This window comes from Triticum aestivum, chromosome 2D, assembly GCF_018294505.1.
Source record: "Triticum aestivum cultivar Chinese Spring chromosome 2D, IWGSC CS RefSeq v2.1, whole genome shotgun sequence".
NCBI classification, from domain to species: Eukaryota; Viridiplantae; Streptophyta; class Magnoliopsida; order Poales; family Poaceae; genus Triticum; species Triticum aestivum.
This window is the reverse complement of record NC_057799.1, coordinates 294,186,428-294,201,927: the sequence shown is the minus strand read 5'-3', so window position 1 is coordinate 294,201,927 and position 15,500 is coordinate 294,186,428.

The following is a 15,500-nucleotide window of genomic DNA, read 5'->3' as shown; positions in this document are numbered from 1 at the left end:
ACTAACTCATTAATTACAATGCTTGCAAGGCTTATAGTGATGTGTACTGCCGAGTGGGCCCAGAGATACCTCTCCGATAATCGGAGTGACAAATCCTAATCTCGATATACGCCAACTCAAAAAGTACCTTCGGAGACACCTGTAGAGCACCTTTATAATCACCCAGTTATGTTGTTGTGACGTTTGGTAGCACACAAAGTGTTCCTCTGGTAAACGGGAGTTGCATAATCTCATAGTCATAGGAACATGTATAAGTCATGAAGAAAGCAATAGCAACATACTAAACGATCAACTGCTAGGCTAACGGAATGGGTCAAGTCAATCACATCATTCTCCTAATGATGTGATCCCGTTAATCAAATGACAACTCATGTCCATGGCTAGGAAACTCAACCATCTTCGATTAACGAGCTAGTCAAGTAGAGGCATACTAGTGACACTATGTTTGTCTATGTATTCACACATGTATTATGTTTCCGGTTAATACAATTCTAGCATCAATAATAAACATTTATCATGATATGAGGAAATAAATAATAACTTTATTATTGCCTCTAGGGCATATTTCCTTCAGTCTCCCACTTGCACTAGAGTCAATAATCTAGATTACACAGTAATGATTCTAACACCCATGGAGTTTTGGTGCTGATCATGTTTTGCTCGTGGAAGAGGCTTAGTCAACAGGTCTGCAACATTCAGATCCGTATGTATCTTGCAAATCTCTATGTCTCCCTCCTGGACTTGGTCTCGGATGGAATTGAAGCGTCTCTTGATGTGCTTGGTTCTCTTGTGAAATCTGGATTCCTTTGCCAAGGCAATTGCACCAGTATTGTCACAAAAGATTTTCATTGGACCCAATGCACTAGGTATGACACCTAGATTGGATATGAACTCCTTCATTATTTGCTGCTTCCGGAGCAGCTATGTACTCCGCTTCACACGTAGATCCCGCCACAATGCTTTGTTTAGAATTGCACCAACTGGCAGCTCCACCGTTCAATGTAAACACGTATCCGGTTTGTGATTTAGAATCGTCCGGATCAGTGTCAAAGCGTGCATCGATGTAACCATTTACGACTAGCTCTTTGTCACCTCCATAAACGGGAAACATATCCTTAGTTCTTTTCAGGTATTTCAGGATGTTCTTGACCGCTGTCCAGTGATCCACCCCTGGATTACTTTGGTACCTCCCTGCTAAGCTAATAGCAAGGCACACATCAGGTGTGGTACACAACATTGCATACATGATAGAGCCTATGGCTGAAACATAGGGAACATCTTTCATTTTCTCTCTATCTTCTTCAGTGGTCAGGCATTGAGTCTGACTCAACTTCACACCTTGTAACACAGGCAAGAACCCTTTCTTTGCTTGATCCATTTTGAAATTTTTCAAAACTTTGTCAAGGTATGTGCTTTGTGAAAGTCCTATCAAGCGTCTTGATCTATCTCTATAGATCTTGATGCCCAATATGTAAGCAGCTTCACCGAGGTCTTTCATTGAAAAACTCTTATTCAAGTGTCCTTTTATGTTATCCAGAAATTCTATATTATTTCCAATCAGTAATATGTCATCCACATATAATATTAGAAATGCTACAGAGCTCCCACTCACTTTCTTGTAAATATAGGCTTCTCCAAAAGTCTGTATAAAACCATATGCTTTGATCACATTATCAAAACGTTTATTCCAACTCCGAGAGGCTTGCACCAGTCCATAAATGGATCGCTGGAGTTTGCACACTTTGTTAGCTCTCTTTGGATCGATAAAACCTTCCGGTTGCATCATATACAACTCTTCTTCCAGAAATCCATTCAGGAATGCAGTTTTGACATCCATTTGCCAAATTTCATAATCATAAAATGCGGCAATTGCTAACATGATTCAGACAGACTTAAGCATCGCTGCGGGTGAGAAAGTCTCATCGTAGTGAACTCCATGAACTTGTCGAAAACCTTTTGCAACATGTCGAGCTTTGTAGACAGTAACATTACCGTCTGCGTCAGTCTTCTTCTTGAAGATCTATTTATTCTCTATGGCTTGCCGATCATTGGGCAACTCAACCAAAGTCCACACTTTATTCTCATACATGGATCCCATCTCAGATTTCATGGCCTAAAGCCATTTTGCGGAATCTGGGCTCACCATCGCTTCTTCATAGTTCGTAGGTTCGCCTTGGTCAAGTAACATGACCTCCAGAATAGGATTACCGTACCACTCTGGTGCGGATCTTACTCTGGTTGACCTACGAGGTTTGGTAGTAACTTGATCTAAAGTTATATGATCATCATCATTAGCTTCCTCACTAATTGGTGTAGGAGTCACAGAAACAGATTTGTGTGATGAACTACTTTCTAATAAGGGAGCAGGTACAGTTACCTCATCAAGTTCTACTTTCCTCCCACTCACTTCTTTCGAGAGAAACTCCTTCTCTAGAAAGGATCCATTCTTAGCAACGAATGTCTTGCCTTCGGATCTGTGATAGAAGGTGTACCCAACAGTTTCCTTTGGGTATCCTATGAAGACACATTTCTCCGATTTGGATTCGAGCTTACCAGGTTGAAGCTTTTTCACATAAGCATCGCAGCCCCAAACTTTAAGAAATGACAACTTTGGTTTCTTGCGAAACCACAGTTCATAAGGCGTCGTCTCAACGGATTTCGATGGTGCCCTATTTAACGTGAATGTAGCCGTCTCTAAAGCATAACCCCAAAATGATAGCGGTAAATCAGTAAGAGACATCATAGATCGCACCATATCTAGTAAAGTACGATTACGATGTTCGGACACACCATTATGCTGTGGTGTTCTGGGTGGTGTGAGTTGCGAAACTATTCCGCATTGTTTCAAATGTAGACCAAACTCGTAACTCAAATATTCTCCTCCACAATCAGATCGTAGAAACTTTATTTTCTTGTTACGATGATTTTCCACTTCACTCTGAAATTCTTTGAACTTTTCAAATGTTTCAGACTTATGTTTCATTAAGTAGATATACCGATATCTGCTCAAATCATCTTTGAAGATGAGAAAATAATGATACCCGCCGCGAGCCTCAATATTCATCAGACCACATACATCAGTATGTATGATCTCCAACAAATCTGTTGCTCGCTCCATAGTTACGGAGAACGGCGTTTTAGTCATCTTGCCCATAAGGCATGGTTCGCAAGTACCAAGTGATTCATAATCAAGTGATTCCAAAAGTCCATCAGTATGGAGTTTCTTAATGCGCTTTACACCAATATGACCCAAACGGTAGTGCCACAAATAAGTTGCACTATCATTACCAACTCTGCATCTTTTGGCTTCAACATTATGAATATGTGTATCACTACTATCGAGATTCAACAAAAATAGACCACTCTTCAAGGGTGCATGACCATAAAAGATATTACTCATATAAATAGAACAACCATTATTCTTAGATTTAAATGAATAACCGTCTCGCATCAAACAAGATCCAGATATAATGTTCATGCTTAACGCTGGCACCAAATAACAATTATTCAGGTCTAAAACTAATCCCGAAGGTAGATGTAGAGGTAGCGTGCCGACGGCGATCTCATCGACTTTGGAACCATTTCCCACGCGCATTGTCACCTCGTCCTTAGCCAGTCTTCGCTTAATGTGTAGTCCCTGTTTCGAGTTGCAAATATTAGCAACAAAACCAGTATCAAATACCCAGGTGCTACTGCGAGCTCTAGTAAGGTACACATCAATAACATGTATATCACATATACCTTTGTTCGCCTTGCCATCCTTCTTATCCGCCAAATACTTGGGGCAGTTCCGCTTCCAGTGACCAATCTGTTTGTAGTAGAAGCACTCAGTCTCAGGCTTAGGTCCAGACTTGGGTTTTGTCTCCTGAGCAGCAACTTGTTTGCCGTTCTTCTTGAAGTTCCCCTTCTTCTTCCCTTTACCCTTTTTCTTGAAACTGGTGGTCTTGTTGACCATCAACACTTGATGCTCCTTCTTGATTTCTACCTCCGCAGCCTTTAGCATTGCGAAGAGCTCTGGAATTTTCTTATCCATCCCTTGCATATTATAGTTCATAACGAAGCTCTTGTAGCTTGGTGGCAGTGATTGAAGAATTCTGTCAATGACACAATCATCCAGAAGATTAACTCCCAGTTGAATCAAGTGATTGTTATACCCAGACATTTTGAGTATATGTTCACTGACAGAACTATTCTCCTCCATCTTGCAGCTGTAGAAATTATTGGAGACTTCATATCTCTCAATCCGGGCATTTGCTTGAAATACTAACTTCAACTCCTAGAACATCTCATATGCTCCATGACGTTCAAAACATCGTTGAAGTCCCGGTTCTAAGCCGTAAAGCATGGCACACTGAACTATCGAGTATTCATCAGCTTTGCTCTGCCAGACGTTCTAAACGTCATCAGTTGCATCTGCAGCAGGCCTGGCACCCAGCGGTGCTTCCAGGACGTAATTCTTCTGTGCAGCAATGAGGATAATCCTCAAGTTATGGACCCAGTCCGTGTAATTGCTACCATCATCTGTCAACTTTGCTTTCTCAAGGAACGCATTAAAATTTAACGGAACAACAGCACGGGCCATCTATCTACAACAACATAGACAAGCAAAATACTATCAGGTACTAAGTTCATGATAAATTTAAGTTCAATTAATCATATTACTTAAGAACTCCCACTTAGATAGACATCCCTCTAATCATCTAAGTGATCACGTGATCCAAATCAACTAAACCATGTCCGATCATCACGTGAGATGGAGTAGTTTTCAATGGTGAACATCACTATGTTGGTCATATCTACTATATGATTCACGCTCGACCTTTCGGTCTCAATGTTCCGAGGCCATATCTGCATATGCTAGGCTCGTCAAGTTTAACCCGAGTATTCTGCGTGTGCAAAACTGGCTTGCACCCATTGCAGATGAACGTAGAGCTTATCACACCCGATCATCATGTGGTGTCTCGGCACGACGAACTTTGGCAACGGTGCATACTCAGGGAGAACACTTTTATATTGAAATTTAGTGAGAGATCATCTTATGCTTGTGCTTGTGATCTCCATCTCCGAAGCACTGTCATAATCACCATCGTCACCGGCGCGACACCTTGATCTCCATCGTAGCATCGTTGTCGTCTCGCGAACTATTGCTTCTACGACTATCGCTACCGCTTAGTGATAAAGTAAAGCAATTACAGGGCGATTGCATTGCATACAATAAAGCGACAACCATATGGCTCCTGCTAGTTGCCGATAACTCGGTTACAAAATGTGATCATCTCATACAATAAAATATAGCATCATGCCTTGACCATATCACATCACAACATGCCCTACAAAAACAACTTACACGTCCTCTACTTTGTTGTTGCAAGTTTTACGTGGCTGCTACGGGCTGAGCAAGAACCGTTCTTACCTACGCATCAAAACCACAACGATATTTCGTCAAGTTAGTGCTGTTTTAACCTTCACAAGGACCGGGCGTAGCCACACTCGGTTCAACTAAAGTTGGAGAAACAGACACCCACCAGCCACCTGTGTGCAAAGCACGTCGGTAGAACCAGTCTCGCGTAAGCGTACGCGTAATGTCGGTCCGGGCCGCTTCATCCAACAATACCGCCGAACCAAAGTATGACATGCTGGTAAGCAGTATGACTTGTATCGCCCACAACTCACTTGTGTTCTACTCGTGCATATAACATCTATGCATAAACCTGGCTCGGATGCCACTGTTGGGGAACGTAGTAATTTCAAAAAAATTCCTACGCACACGCAAGACCAGGGTGATGCATAGCAACGAGAGGGGAGAGTGTTGTCCACGTACCCTCGTAGACCAAAAGCGGAAGTGTTAGCACAACGCGGTTGATGTAGTCGTACTGTTGGGGAATGTAGCAATAATTCAAATTTTTCTACGCATCACCCAGAACAATCTATGGAATCTTCTAGCAATGAGAGGGAAAAGAGTGCATCTACATACCCTTGTAGATCGCGAGCGGAAGCGTTCAAGTGAACGGGGTTGATGGAGTCATACTCGTCGTGATCCAAATCACTGATGGCCGAGCGCCGAACGGACGGCACCTCCGCGTTCAACACACGTACGGTTGGGAAGACGTCTCCTCCTTCTTGATCCAGCAAGGGGAGGGAGAGGTTTATGGAGATCCAGCAGCACGACGGCGTGGTGGTGGAAGCAGCGGGGATCTCGGCAGGGCTTCGCCAAGCTCAGCGAGAGGGAGAGGTGTCACGGGAGGGAGAGGGAGGCGCCAGGGGCTTGGGGTGCTGCTCCCATGCGCCTCCCCACTATATATAGGGGTGGAGGGGGCTGGTTTCTTTCCCTCCAAGTCCATTGGGGCATTGGCAAAGGTGGGGGAAAGAAATCCCATCATTTCCCTTCCCCACCGATTGTTATCCCCCTTTTTTAGGGATCTTGATCTTATCCCTTAGGGATGTGATCTTATTCCTTCTAAGGTGGGATCTTGGTGCCCCTTGACCAGGGGTGTGGGGCCTTGCCCCCACTACCCACGTTCATGTGGGTCCCCCCATGCAGGTGGGCCCCACTTCGGAACCTTCTAGAACCTTCCCGGTACAATACCGAAAAATCCCAAACATTTTCCGGTGGCCAAACTAGGACATCCCACATATAAATCTTTACCTCCGGACCATTCCGGAACTCCTCGTGACGTCCGGGATCTCATCCGGGACTCCGAACAACTTTTGGTTAACCGCATACTAATATCTCTACAACTCTAGCGTCACCGAACCTTAAGTGTGTAGACCCTACGGGTTCGGGAGACATGTAGACATGACCGAGACATTTCTCCGGTCAACAACCAACAGCGGGATCTGGATACGCATGTTGGCTCCCACATGCTCCATGATGATCTCATCGGATGAACCACGATGTCGAGGATTCAATCAATCCCGTATACAATTCTCTTTGTCAATCGGTACGTTACTTGCCCGAGATTCTATCGTCGGTATCCCAATACCTTGTTCAATCTCGTTACCAGCAAGTCACTTTACTCGTACCGTAACGCATGATCCCATGGCTAAATCCTTAGTCACATTGAGCTCATTATGATGATGCATTACCGAGTGGGCCCAGAGATACCTCTCCGTCATACGGAGTGACAAATCCCAGTCTCGATTCGTTCCAACCCAACAGACACTTTCGGAGATACCTGTAGTGCACCTTTATAGCCACCCAGTTACGTTGTGACGTTTGGTACACCCAAAGCATTCCTACGGTATCCGGGAGTTGCACAATCTCATGGTCTAAGCAAACGATACTTGACATTAGAAAAGCTCTAGCAAACGAACTACACGATCTTGTGCTATGCTTAGGATTGGGTCTTGTCCATCACATCATTCTCCTAATGATGTGATCCCGTTATCAATGACATCCAATGTCCATGGTCAGGAAACCATAACCATCTATTGATCAACGAGCTAGTCAACTAGAGGCTTACTAGGGACATGTTGTGGTCTATGCACTAGTAGGAAAAGGGGCTTTTACCCCGGTTTGTAAGGGCCTTTTGTCCCGGTTTTCGAACCGGGACTAAAGGGTCGTTACTAAAGCCCTAACCCTTTAGTCCCAGTTCTTACACGAACCGGGACAGAAGGTCCTCCATGTGGCCGCTACTGCCAGCCCAGGCAGGGGGGCCTTTGGTCCCGGTTGGTGCCACCAACCGGGACCAATAGGCAGGGCCTTTTGTCCCGGTTGGTGTCACCAACCGGGACCAATAGGCAGGGCCTTTTGTCCCGGTTGGTGTCACCAACCGGGACCAATAGGCATCCACGCGTCAGCAGCTGGCAGGAGCTGAGGTTTTTGTTTTTTTAAAGGGGGTGGTTTAGGGGTTTTGGGGGGTTAATTTAGGTGTTTCATATATGGTGTTAGCTAGCTAATTAATAGAGAGAAGTGTCCTCTCTTATCTCCATGCTTGGTCGATGCTACGTACTATATACGTATGGAGAGGACTAGACACGCTAGCTAGTAATCAAATGAAGGAAACAGAAGATCGTCATGAACATATGCATACAGAGAGAAGTGATATCGACCACCTCTCCTTCTCCGAGAGATTGGTCGAACAACAAGTTCTCGTATATCTATCCGACACTACCGGCTACATATATGCAATAATTATCTCTTACAATACAATCTCCTAATTAAATTGTAGGAACACAGGGTCCACATAGTATTCTCCGTTTTCAGCGATCACGTGGTCAAGGAAGAATGCCGCCAATTCCTCTTGAATTCCTCGCATACGATCTGGTGCTAGGAGTTCATCCCGCTTCCGAAACATCTAATTTGAAGAAGGGGGTCAATACATATATATATGAATAAATGAAACTCAACACAAATGATGGTAATAAAATAAAATTGTGAATATTATTGCTTACGCACTTCATATTGTTCTTCAGTGTAGCCCCACTCACAGGTTGTGTAGCGGATGGACTCGCAAACGTAGTATCCACAGTAATTATTCCCGGGTTCCTGCCACAACCACTTTACAAGAAATAGAGGTCAATCAAACTGATAAGCAAGCATGCTAAATGGTATTGATGAAACTAGCGCTTGCATCACTAGGAGATGCGCGGAACATGCTACTATAGTACTTACTTTCGGGTGTTTAAATTGCAGCTTCTTCGGCAGTCCCGGAGCTTTTGTGGTGAATTTTCTCCAAACCCTGCCAGACAAAGAAAACAATTACTTGATATCAGGAAATGAACAAAGTTGCTGATATGGTGGATAATGATCGATTTAACTTACTTCTCGAGCATTTGAGTAATGTTCGCATAGTCCTGGGGATCTTTTCGTCTCGAGTCTAAGACGGTTACTACTCCCTGCTCAAGCTTAATCTCTAGGAGAATATAGTGGAAGCTGCGCATGCATGCATAAGTCATCAATTACATTACCATAACCTGGACTAATAAGGGAAACCGAATATGCACAAGACAGTAACACTCACTTGAAGTTGTAAGGAAATAGTATTATATCTTTGTTTTGATTTAATACCAACGATTGTAGCAAGTTGGCCTCGGCTTCTTTGGGATGTTTTTCAACCGTATATGCATCTATGAGATTTGTGTTAATGAACCCAATATCACCGATTTGTCTTTTCTTCAATTCGGCGATCTTCAATCTGCATAATATAGTGAGGATAATTATAAATACATGCAATGAAAGAGTTGACCTATATAGAGAGACTTAATGAGGACCTATATAAAGAAGTAGTACTACTTACAGACAGTAGCAAGTGATCGTTGTTTTATCGAGGGCCTTTTGATTGTAAAACTGGAAGAAATCCTCAAATGGAACATTCAGCAGTTCAATTCCAACGAGGTCATGCTCCGGTTTAACTCTCAGTGTCAAAGTACTCGTCCCATCAGACTCTCTGCAGGTTTTCATGTACCAATCATGTAATCTTCGCATCATCGTTGTTAGAGATCTTTCATCTTTGACGAGAGGCTTCCCGTAATGGTATTTGTGTTCGTCCACCTCCATGATTTCATAATGTACATCGTCGGGCAGGTAATCTCCAAGATTGCTATAACCGGGCACCATCCTCGGATCATTAGCGACGATGTCTTTTGACACCTTGAGCGGGGGGGCACGATTGGTTCGCTTGTTCGCCGAGCTGGGCAATTTTTTTCCCAGCTCGTCGTTCTTTAACCTTTGATCACTGACAGTACTTCCCGACCGCTCCGCTTCAGCATATGTCTTTGCAAGAATGCGCTCATAGTTGCCTCTCGGCGGAGACTTTGGTGGTTTTGTCAGGGCAGCCAGAGTGCGCTTTGCTTTCACCGGATCTACCTTCTCCTCCGGAGGTGGATGTTTCTTTGCTTTCACCCCTTCAAAGAAGTTTGTCACTTCGGCTCGCATGATCTTCCTGGTTTCCTCCTCGGTCCTCTCGTATGGTAACTTCTCTGGAGTCTTCAGAGAAGGACCGAATCTGTATTGCCTCCCGCCTCTGGCAGCTGTACTACTAGACGCCGGCAGAGCAGACGGAGCGGCTGCGGCTGTCTTCTTTCCTTGCTTACGAGGCGGAGGAGAAGGACTACGACGCGCCGGAGCAGCCGCAGCGGCGGCAGGTCTCTTCCGCCCTTGCGGACGAGGCGGAGAAGGAGGAGGCTGGCTGCTCTGGCGCGCCGGCGCAGGCCGAGAAGGAGGCGGAGTGCCGCCACGTGCCGGAGAAGGAGGCTGAGTGCCCTGATCACTCGCCGGAGGAGGAGGCGGAGTGCCGCCATGCACAGGAGAAGGAGGCTGAGTGCCCTGATCACTCGCCGGAGGAGGAGGCGGAGGAGGAGGCGGAGTGCCCTTACTCGCCGGAGCCGTCCAGTTCGGAAGCTTGATGAGCTCCTTCCGCCATAGGCATGGAGTCTTCAGAGCAGAACCCAGCTGAGTCTCCCCTTCACCGGTAGGGTGGTCAAGATGGAGCTCCTCAAATCCCTCTGTTATTTCATCCACCATCACCCTAGCATATCCTTCTGGAATCGGCCGGCAGTGGTAGGTTGCGCCGGGTTCAGGAGGTAAAACAGAGCCAACAACCTCCTTGACTTTGAAGTTCTACCATTCCGCCATAAGGTGGCAATGTTGAGACTCCGTGATAGCATCCACGGGGTAGCTAGCAGGAGCCGCATGCTCCAGCTGAAGCAGCTCGGTGGAAGCCACACTGCTTCTCCGCTGAGATGGCGGTGTAGCTTCGGGGGTAGTTTCGGCATGTCGATTGCCGTCTCGTTCCTCTAGCGCTTGAACCCTTTCGTGCAGCTTCTGAATTTGGATCTGCTCCACTTTTTTCCTCCTCTCCTGGCTTTTGTAACCGCCCGCGTCCGGAAAATCAGCCTTCCACGGAACGGAGCCTGGCGTGCCTCGTGTCCGTCCAGGGTGCTCAGGATTCTCGAGGGCCATTGTGAGCTCGTCGTTCTCTCTGTCTGGAACGAACGTCCCTTCCTGCGCTGCATCAATATATTGCTGAATCTTCTTGACTGGTATTCTCAAAAGCTCGTTCGTCCAAACGCACCTCCCTGATACAGGGTCCAAGGTTCCACCAGCCCCGAAGAACCAAGTCCGGCAACGGTCTGTCCAGTTCATTGTCTGTGGTTCGATCCCTTTTTCAAGCAGATCATTCTCAGCCTTGGCCCACTTAGGTCGGGCTTTGAGGTAGCCACCTGACCCCGTGTGATGGTGAAGCTTCTTCTTCACAGCATTCTTCTTGTTTGTCGCTTACATCTTCTTACTCTTTTCCAATGTCTTGTGGGCCACAAATGCGGGCCAGTGATCTCTGATCTTCTCATACCGGCCGATGAATTCTGGTGTCTCTTCTTTGTCGACAAATGTTTTCAGCTCATTCTTCCACCTCCTGAATAGGTCTGCCATCTTCTTAAGAGCATGAGACTTGATTAATTTCTCTTTAGCTGGCTTCTCCGGATCCTCCTCTGGCGGTAGGGTGAAATTTGCCTTCAGCTCAGTCCAAAGATCATCTTTCTGCATATCATTGACATAAGACACCTCAGGGTCTTCCTTCTTAGGCTTATACCATTGGTGGATGCTGATCGGGATCTTGTCCCTAACTAGAACCCCGCACTGAGCAGCAAATGCATCCTTTGTCCGGATGGGTTCAATCGGTTGGCCGTCGCGCGTGATTGCTGTGATCTCAAACCTTTCATCCGAGCGCAACTTTCTCTTCGGGCCTCGTCTCTTTACCGCAGTTGTGCTCGATCCGGAGGGCTAGAAAAAAGAAGAAAGACGAGTGTTAATTAATATGTGTACATACCGAAAAAATGAATGCATCAATTAGCTAGTCAGCACAGGCTTAACTAATATATTTACCTGGCCGGACTCTGTTCGGTCACCGGAGCCGTCACCACGGGCTCCTTCTTGCACCAGCATTGGGTCACCGGAGCCATCATAATCATGTCTTTCCTCCTCCACTCTTCGATCACCGTAGCCTGCTTCTTCACCCTGTTCTTCCAGACCATCGTTGTCGTTAAGATACGACAAGATATCACCTCCGGCTAAGATTATGTCCCCCAACACCTCTTCTGCTTGCTCGTCTCGTCCGTGCTCCATTGTTTCTGCAAATATTACAACATGGCAATTATTACACAAACATGACAGCAGGTGGATATATTAGTGCAAACGTAGACCTAGCTTATTCCGGGTTTGGGGTGGCCTCGGCAACGCTTCAAGGGTAGGGGCGCGGCGGGAGGGGGTAGGAGGCCGACATCATTTTTTTCTAGGGTTTGGGTGTCCTCGAGAGTTTTGGTCGAGCGAGAGGGCCGGGGGGTGCTCCCGTGGTATAAGTTATCACGGTCGAGAGGGGGTATAAATATCGACCGTCCATCATGTCGAAGTTATCTGGGAGGGAATTATATATATCGACAATGACGACATACATACATGGGAAAATAATGTTATCGGGGAGGGGGTATATCGACCCCCCACGTGTTGAAGTTATCGGGAGGGGGTTATATCGACAACGACGACATACGTACATGGGAAAATAATATTATTGGGGAGGGGGTATATCCACCCCCCCTCGTGTTGAAGTTATCGGGAGAGGGGTATATCGACGACGACAGACCCGATAAAACATAAGAAAACGAAGAAGAAATAAAAAGAGGAGAAGAAGAAAAGGAATAGAGGAGAAGATCGAAGAAAAAAAAGAAGAAAAAAAAGAGAAGAAGAAGAAAGGAATAGAGGAGAGAAGAAGAAAAAATAGAATTTTTTCTATTTTTTCTTCTTCTCTTCTATTCCTTTCTTCTTCTCCTCTTCTTTTTCTTCTTTTTTCCTCTTCTTATTTATTTCTCCTCTTCTTCCTCTCCTCTTCTTCTCCTTTCTTCCTCTTCTTATTTTCCTTTTTTCTCTCATTCATAAAAAAATGTTCAAATAGAAAATTCTGAAAAACAGTAAAGGTTTTGCCTAATGCATTGTTCATATGAATATACAAACATTTGCACATTCTACAATAATTAATATCACCAAAAAAATCTATGAACAGAAAAAAAATCCTAACTTTTCTAAAAATCTATCTTTTGCATATATACATGAACATATATATATACACAGAGAACATATATACATACATATACTCATACATGAACATATCATCATATATATATGAACATACATTTTCTTTGCATATGCATATGAACATACATTTTCTTTGCATATGCATATGAACATACATACATACATTTTTCTTCCATATGAACATACATACATACATTTTCTTTGCATATGACCATACATACATTTTTCTTTGCATATGACCATTCATACATTTTCTTTGCATATGCTTTGCATATAAACATACATACATATGAACATACATACATACATACATATAAACATAACATACATACACAAAAAATTCTAACAATCTGCCTAAAAAAATTATATGAAAAAAAGCATACATCATCCATCCATCCATATAATGAACATATACATCATCCATCCATCCATATAATCAACATATGCATATGAAAAAAAATTATATGAAAAACATTATATGAAAAAATTATATGAAGAGGACCGAGGGGACAGGGAGGAAAGGGGGTCGCCGGAGCCGGACCGAACGGGGAGGAGGGGTGGCGTCGAGGCAGGGGCGGCAGTGGGGGCGGGCGCCGGCGACGACGACAATGGTGGGGGCGGGCCGGGGCGCAGGGGCGTGGCCGTGCATGCTCGGGGACGGGGCAGGGGCACGGGGCGGCGGCCGGCGTGGGCTCGGGCGCGGGGCAGGGGCACAGGGAGACGGGGATGGCGGCCGGCGGCGGCGACGGTGACGAGGAGCGCGCGAGCAATTTGGGCAGCCTGGCGGCGGGGCCAACTGGCGAGGGAGGCGAGGGAGATGTGAAATTTTCACAAGTCCTGGTTATATAGCAAGGGCATTGGTCCCGGTTCGTGCCACCAACCGGGACCAATGCCACCCTTTAGTCCCGGTTGGTGCCACCAACCGGCACCAAAGGTCCCTTTTCAGCAACCCAAAGGGCGGGAACCGGCGGCCTTCGGTCCCGGTTGGTGGCACCAACCGGGACTAAAGGGGGGGCATTGGTCCCGGTTGGTGCCACGAACCGGGACCAATGGCCTTGCACAGCAGCGTGGTGGTGGGAGTTTAGTCCCACCTCGCTAGCGGAGAGAGAGCCGCACCTGTTTATAAGGTGCGGTGCGCCTGAGCTATCGAGCTCCTCTCTAAAGCAGGCTTACGGTCCTAACCTCTCTGTACATGCCTGTGGGCCTACTGGGCCTTCTGCGGGCCTGAATCCTGGCCCATGGATGGGTTTCTAGTCGTATTCAGGCCGTGGTGGCCCAGTAGGTGGCATAATTTTTATTTTTTGCCTGTTTTTTGTTTTCTTTTTTGCTTTATTTATTTTGTTTTGTTTCTACTTACAACAAAAAACTTATTTATTTTATTTTGTTTTTAATTACTTATTTATTTTACTTTATGATAATTCTTTTTGCTATTAAAGTTTCTATCAAAAAAAGTTCTTCATGAAAATTCTTTTTGCTGTATTTAGTTTTTTTGTTTTCTTTTTTGCTTTATTTATTTTGTTTTGTTTCTACTTACAACAAAAAACTTATTTATTTTATTTTATTTTGTTTCTAATTACTTATTTATTTTACTTTATGATAATTCTTTTTGCTATTAAAGTTTCTATCAAAAAAAGTTCTTTATGAAAATTCTTTTTGCTTTTAATGATTTTGAACGGAAAATACTTCGATAATTTTAGTTGCATCAATTTTATATGATTTTAGTTTCAATAATAATAGAGGTTTCTTATAATGTTTTGAACAGAAAATACTTTGTTAATTTTAGTTTCATAAATTTTATTAAAGTTTATTTTATTTTGTCAGAACACAAGAAGTCCGGAGTTGTAATAAGTTATTAAAATTAAAAAAGAGGTGCAATGCTCGTTGATTTGCTTCAAGCCTTTCGGAATAGTGTAGACTGCACTGCACATTGCTCCATGTAGTCTACCTTATTCCTCAAGGCTTGAAGCTAAGCAACGTGAGCATTGCGCCTCTTCTTCATCGTCTCTGCACTCAGGGCTTATAAACCACTCCTAGTGCCTCTCAGCTAGCGAGGTGGGACTAAAAAATTGCTTTGTAAGAAACTCTAGTACCGGTTCGTGCCACGAACCGGTACTAAAGGTGCTCGTGGGGCCAAAGCCTCATTAGTACCGGTTCGTGGCACCAACAGGGACCAAAGGGTGGAATTGGTCCCGGTTCATGCCACCAACCGGGACCAATGGCCTTGCACAGCGGCGTGGTGGTGAGTTTTGTCCCACCTCGCTAGCTAAGAGAGAGCCGCACCTGTTTATAAGGTGCGGTGCGCCTGAGCTGTCGAGCTCCTCTCTAAAGCAGGCTTACGGGCCTAACCTCTCTGTACATGCCTGTGGGCCTACTGGGCCTTCTGCGGGCCTGAATCCTGGCCCATGGATGGGTTTCTAATCGTATTCAGGCCGTGGTGGCCCAGTAGGTGGCATAATTTTTAATTTTTGGCCTG